We start from the raw sequence: 6,359 nt of genomic DNA on the forward strand, positions 1-6,359 counted from the left end.
AGAACAATTGGTAAAATGTTTTTGTTTTAAATGAATTCAGTATTTTCCCTAAAATATCTTATTCTGAAATATTGAGGGTAAAAGAAAAACAAAACAAACTAAGAAAAATTATATAAAATATTCCATTTGCTTGTGATTTTTAATTCTCATGTCCTAAAGCTTAACATTTAATCAACAGAATGATTCATTTAAAATATAAATCTGATCATGTCATTTTTCTTCAAAAGACTACAATATTCATCTGTTGATGGACACTTAGTTTGCTTCCATGTCCTGGCTATTGTAAACAGAGCTGCAATGAACATTTTGGTACATGACTCTTTTTGAATTATGGTTTTCTCAGGGTATATGCCCAGTAGTGGGATTGCTGGGTCGTATGGTAGTTCTATTTGTAGTTTTTTAAGGAACCTCCATACTGTTCTCCATAGTGGCTGTACCAATTCACATTCCCATCAGCAGTGCAAGAGTGTTCCCTTTTCTCCACACCCTCTCCAGCATTTATTGTTTGTAGATTTTTTGATGATGGCCATTCTGACCTGTGTGAGATGATATCTCATTGTAGTTTTGATTTGCATTTCTCTAATGATTAATGATGTTGAGCATTCTTTCATGTGTTTGTTGGCAGTCTGTATATCTTCTTTGGAGAAATGTCTATTTAGGTCTTCTGCCCATTTTTGGATTGGGTTGTTTGTTTTTTTGTTATTGAGCTGCATGAGCTGCTTATAAATTTTGGAGATTAATCCTTTGTCAGTTGCTTCATTTGCAAATATTTTCTCCCATTCTGAGGGTTGTCTTTTGGTCTTGTTTATGGTTTCCTTTGCTGTGCAAAAGCTTTGAAGTTTCATTAGGTCCCATTTGTTTATTTTTGTTTTCATTTCCATTTCTTCGGGAGGTGGGTCAAAAAGGATCTTGCTGTGATTTATGTCATAGAGTGTTCTGCCTATGTTTTCCTCTAAGTGTTTGATAGTGTCTGGCCTTACATTTAGGTCCTTAATCCATTTTGAGTTTATTTTTGTGTATGGTATTAGGGAGTGTTCTAATTTCATACTTTTACATGTAGCTGTCCAGTTTTCCCAGCACCACTTATTGAAGAGGCTCTCTTTTCTCCACTGTATATTCTTGCCTCCTTTATCAAAGATAAGGTGACCATATGTGCGTGGGTTTATCTCTGGGCTTTCTATCCTGTTCCATTGATCTATATTTCTGTCTTGGCACCAGTACCATACTGTCTTAATTACTGTAGCTTTGTAGTATAATCTGAAGTCAGGGAGCCTGAATCCTCCAGCTCCATTTTTCATTCTAAAGATTGCTTGTGGCACATATATACAATGGAATATTACTCAGCCATAAAAAGAAACGAAATTGAGCTATTTGTAATGAGGTGGATGGACCTAGAGTCTGTCATACAGAGTGAAGTAAGTCAGAAAGAGAAAAACAAATACCGTATGCTAACATATATATATATGGAATCTAAGGGGAAAAAAAAAGGTCATGAAGATCCTAGGGGTAAGACGGGAATAAAGACACAGACCTCCTAGAACATGGACTTGAGGATATGGGGAGGGGGAAGGGTAAGCTGTGACAAAGTGATAGAGTGGCATGGACATATACACACTACAAAACATAAAATAGATAACTAGTGGGAAGCAGCCGCATAGCACAGGGAGATCAGCTCATTGGTTCGTGACCACCTAGAGGGGCGGGATAGGGAGGGGGGGAGGGAGGGAGACGCAAGAGAGAAGAGATATGGGAACACATGTATATGTATAACTGATTCACTTTGTTATAAAGCAGAAACTAACACACCACTGTAAAGCAATTATACTCCAATAAAGATGTTAAAAAAAAAAAAAGACTACAACAGTTTCATATTACACTTAGAATAAACTAAAACTAAGATCTTTCTCAATATGCAAGGGAGAATTTTGGAAATTTTTCGAAGTGCTTTGTTTATCCCAGTGACTGTGACACACTGTATTTGGTAAGGCAAGAGAGCAGGAGTTTTGAAATTCAAAGACAATACCGCACAACAAAGAATTGCCCTGCATGTTTCAGTATTTTTTATTGTCTGGCTTAGACCCAAACACCACTTTAAATGTAAATTACTATCCCATTCAGAGAAGACAAAAATTATGCAAATCAGGTGAAGTTAGGACTGTGTTTTCATCAAAACTTTGCCAAGCAAGCATTGTTCACTTTTTTGAGCAATCAGAAAGCTGTAACCCAAAGCGTCTGTAGTGTTGAGTTGCCAATACAGACTACAGGCATAGCTGCAAGGGTCACAGTAATTCTACATATGAGGGCAAGCATCTAGCAGCTTTATTGTGTCATAAAGTATAGTTGTGCCTTTGTATTGAAATGCATACTTTTATAGGTTACTTTATTTTTATTTTTCCTTCATATTACTGTTAGGATAGTATATTACCTTTAAAAACACTATGCATACATTGGTTAAACAATCTATGGTTTTTATTTAAAGATGGCAAAAAATGTAGAGAAGGAAAAAAAAACTTTTTCCTCCTCCACCCTCCTAGTTTCTCTGGCTGGGGCCCTGTGAATTAGACTGACAAAAGACAGATTAACAAGAGAAAAAACAAATGGAGTTTACTATCGTGTGTAGCGTGCATCCTTGCAGGAGAAACTCAGTGATGAGTAACTTAAAGGAATGGTTAGAAATTTAGCCTATCTAGAATGTTAACGATAAATGTGTAGAGAAGTGACAGACAAAAGAAAAGACTTTAGGCTTCCAATGTGGCAAACTGTGGGAAGGCAAACATATGGGGGAAATTAATGGAGTAGTGCTTATGCTGGTCCATTTCAGTGCCAACTTTTCCTCTTCATTGTGGTCTTGAAACTTCCCAGGAGAGGGGATATATGGCAATCCTCATATCTCAAAGGTTTCGTCAGATAAGGGAAACTCTGGGAAAGCTTCTTTCCCATCTGTTGAACTTCAAATGCCTTCAGCTCAAAATAAGGGGCATATTTTGGGGTGTCATATTGCAATCCCTTATTTTATACACACACACACACACACACACACACACACACACACATCTGTCAAAAGCAGAGGTGCTCAATTCAATACATTCAGGAAGAACTGTCTCTCACACCTTCTCCACCTGGCTGACATTAAGACTTAAACTGCTATCATCTTTATTAGTTACTAAGTTCCAGCCGTATTACTCTCCTTGTTTTTTTGTTTTTTTTTTTGAGGTACGTGGGCCTCTCACTGTTGTGGCCTCTCCCGTGCGGAGCACAGGCTCCGGACGCGCAGGCTCAGCGGCCATGGCTCACGGGCCCAGCCGCTCCGCGGCATGTGGGATCTTCCCGGACCGGGGCACGAACCCGTGTCCCCTGCATCGGCAGGCAGATTCTCAACCACTGCGCCACCAGGGAAGCCCTCTCCTTGTATTTTTTGAACACTCTCCTAGTCATGCTCCTGCCTCAAGGACGTGTACTTGTTGGTCCCTCTACCTGGAATGCTGGAGCCTCAAACAGTCACATAGCTATTCCCTCCTTTTCATCAAGGTTTTATTTAAAAGTGACTTTATCTGAGAGGAGTACTTTGTCAGTTCTAGTGAAAAATAGCAACTCTGTCACTACTTATTGTCCTCTCTGCTTCCTATATCCCCATAGCATTTATCACCGCTCTATAGCATGACATGTAATGGTATGAGCTTCTTGAATTAATATTTTGTCTCTTTCTTTCTCTTTCTCATTAAATATAAATTTCTTAAAAACGTGTAGAGTTAATTTATCTACATTCATATATATATGTATACACACAGACACACACACACATTCAACTCTTCCCGTTTCTAAAGGCACAATGCAATGGAAGTGTGAAACAGAACAGTGACAAGGAGTGTTTGGGATTAACATTTCCCAAATGTTTTATGTTTAGGGGCAAAACAGATTTACTCCTAGTTTAAAGGACAGTCAAAGATCTACTACAAATGGGACTCAAAATATCATCTGAGTGAACGCACAATCAGCAAAGTATTTGAAGCACAAATTACAAGGGCAGGGAAGCATCTTTGGTAAAGATGCTGATAGAGACCTTTTAATGGTTCTATAGAAAAACAAGGTGACATTGGTTTTATTGAAAGGAAAAATATTAGCCTCTAGTATTTTTAAAATGCAGACAAATTACAGGTTTAGAGTCAAGAGTCTACTGCATCTCTGCATACTGAATGACTGTTGAGAAATAAGTACTTTCTTGAAATGATACTGAAAAGCACAGTGTAAGCTTTTGTAAAGAATATGTGAGAGGACTTCCCTGGTGGCACAGTGGTTAGGAATCCGCCTGCCAACGCAGGGGACACGGGTTTGAGCCCTGGTCCAGGAAGATCCCACATGTCACAGAGCAACTACTGCCCGTGTGCCACAACTACCGAGCCTGCGCTCTAGAGCCCACGAGCCACAACTACAGAAGCCTGTGCGCCTAGAGCCAGTGTTCCACAAGAGAAGCCACCTCAAAAAGAGAAGCCTGCACATCACAACGAAGAGTAGCCCCTGCTCTCTGCAACTAGAGAAAGCCCACGTGCAGCAATGAAGACCCAACACAGCCAAAACTAAACTAACTAAATAAATTTATTTATTTTTTAAAGTCTTAAAAAAAAAAAAGAACATGTGAGAAAGATAAAAAGGAGAAGGGTATAATTCTTGATCTAAGATGAAGAACCAGGGAAGTGAATATCAAAAACAGCATATACACAAAAGTTAGAAATCAACCGATTATTTTTTGGGACTTCCCTGGTGGCGCAGTGGTTAAGAATCTGCCTGCCAATGCAGGGGACATGGGTTCAAGCCCTGGTCCGGGAAGATCCCACATGCCACGGAGCAACTAAGCCAGTGCACCACAACTACTGAGCCTGTGCTCTAGAGCCCATGAGCCACAGCTACTGAAGCCCATGCACCTAGACCTGTGCTCTGCAACAAGAGAAGCCACCGCAATGAGAAGCCCACACACCACAACAAAGAGTAGCCCCCGCTCGCCGCAACTAGAGAAAGCACGTGCGCAGCAACGAAGACGCAACGTAGCCAAAAACAAACAAATAAATTTATAAAAGAAATCAATGGATTATTTTAACATGTGTAAGCCATATGTGTTAATGGAAATACTCTATGCTAGTTTTGTTTTTGTTTTTTCCTCAATCAATACTGACTGAAGGAGAATTTGTATTTTATGTACAGAAAACTCAACAGTATACATTAAGGCCAGTTTGGTGGCCAGTTCCTTGCCTTTTGCCTTTTCCAGCTTGGCAATGCGAGCCACCAATTTCAGACCCAGGACATTGCCTCCCCCAGTGACAGCAGACCTCATCATATCTGTCACTGTAACTGGTCCTGACAGCTTCCACCTGCTTAGCCAGAGATCCTTTGTCTTCTCAGTTAACTTGTGTGAAGGTGATGGTGATAGGTCTTGCTGTGGACTAGATGCCCCAGCCTGGCCTTCCCCTTGATAATGCAGTAGGAAACGCCCACTTTAAGATACAGGACAGGGAAGAAGATAACCAGCCCAACGGTACCCAAATCATGTGCAGTCACTACCAGTCGAGCTTTCTTGTTCTCCACCAAGGTGGGGGCAGTATTAACCCCTGCTCGAAGAACAGGTGGCCTCTTAGTGGGGACATCCCCTTTGCTGGCAGCTTTTTTTCTCAGGTGGAGTCAACAATCGCTTGCTTTCTGCCTGATCTGTACTTGTGGGCCAGCTTTAGCAGCTGTGTAGCTGTTTGGCTGTCCAAGGCTTGGTTAACTGGGTGAACTGGTTAACTGCAGGAGGCACTTTCAACTGCTTATAGAGGACAGCCCTTTGCCACTGCAGTTCAAGGCAGCTTGGCCATTTCACAAATAGATGAAGTGCCTTTTGGGTTGGATATCCCGGCCAGTGACAACATTCTTGGGCCTTTCCTCAAACAGGGGATTTACCACCTTCTTGGCCTCCTGCTTCTTCACGACAGCAGGTTAGAGGGCTAGCTTCACAATAACTCTATCAAGTAAATGCCATTATTTTCCACTGTTAACAAAATGAAAATAGCATAAAATCACGTAACTGATATGTAGTGAGACCAGGATTTGGACACAATTTGACAGTCACCAGAGACGATCATTTTAATCGTGAAATATAAATAACCATGTATAGTAAATTTTTAAAAAATCGATTCTTTTACAAACAGTCCATGAAAAGAAATGAGAATACTCAATGTTCTTTTTGAGACACTATGCCTGACATTCATAACACATACTCCTATCATGAAGGAATAATCCCTAGTTATTCATAGACATCTGGAAACTTTGGAAAACCCAACCAATGGTACAGTTTATAAAAAGAATGAAGGGAAAAAAAGGAGGGAAAG

The 6,359-nt window shown here is 40.4% G+C and overlaps 1 pseudogene; it reads right to left on the reverse strand.

Moving 5' to 3' along the window:
* Positions 1–5,213: 5,213 nt before the first annotated feature.
* Positions 5,214–6,359, reverse strand: part of LOC103085596 (60S ribosomal protein L7a pseudogene) — a 3,690-nt pseudogene continuing 2,544 nt past the window's right edge.

Source organism: Lipotes vexillifer, unplaced genomic scaffold, assembly GCF_000442215.2.
Source record: "Lipotes vexillifer unplaced genomic scaffold, Lipotes_vexillifer_v1.1 scaffold896, whole genome shotgun sequence".
In the NCBI taxonomy this organism is placed as follows: domain Eukaryota; kingdom Metazoa; phylum Chordata; class Mammalia; order Artiodactyla; family Lipotidae; genus Lipotes; species Lipotes vexillifer.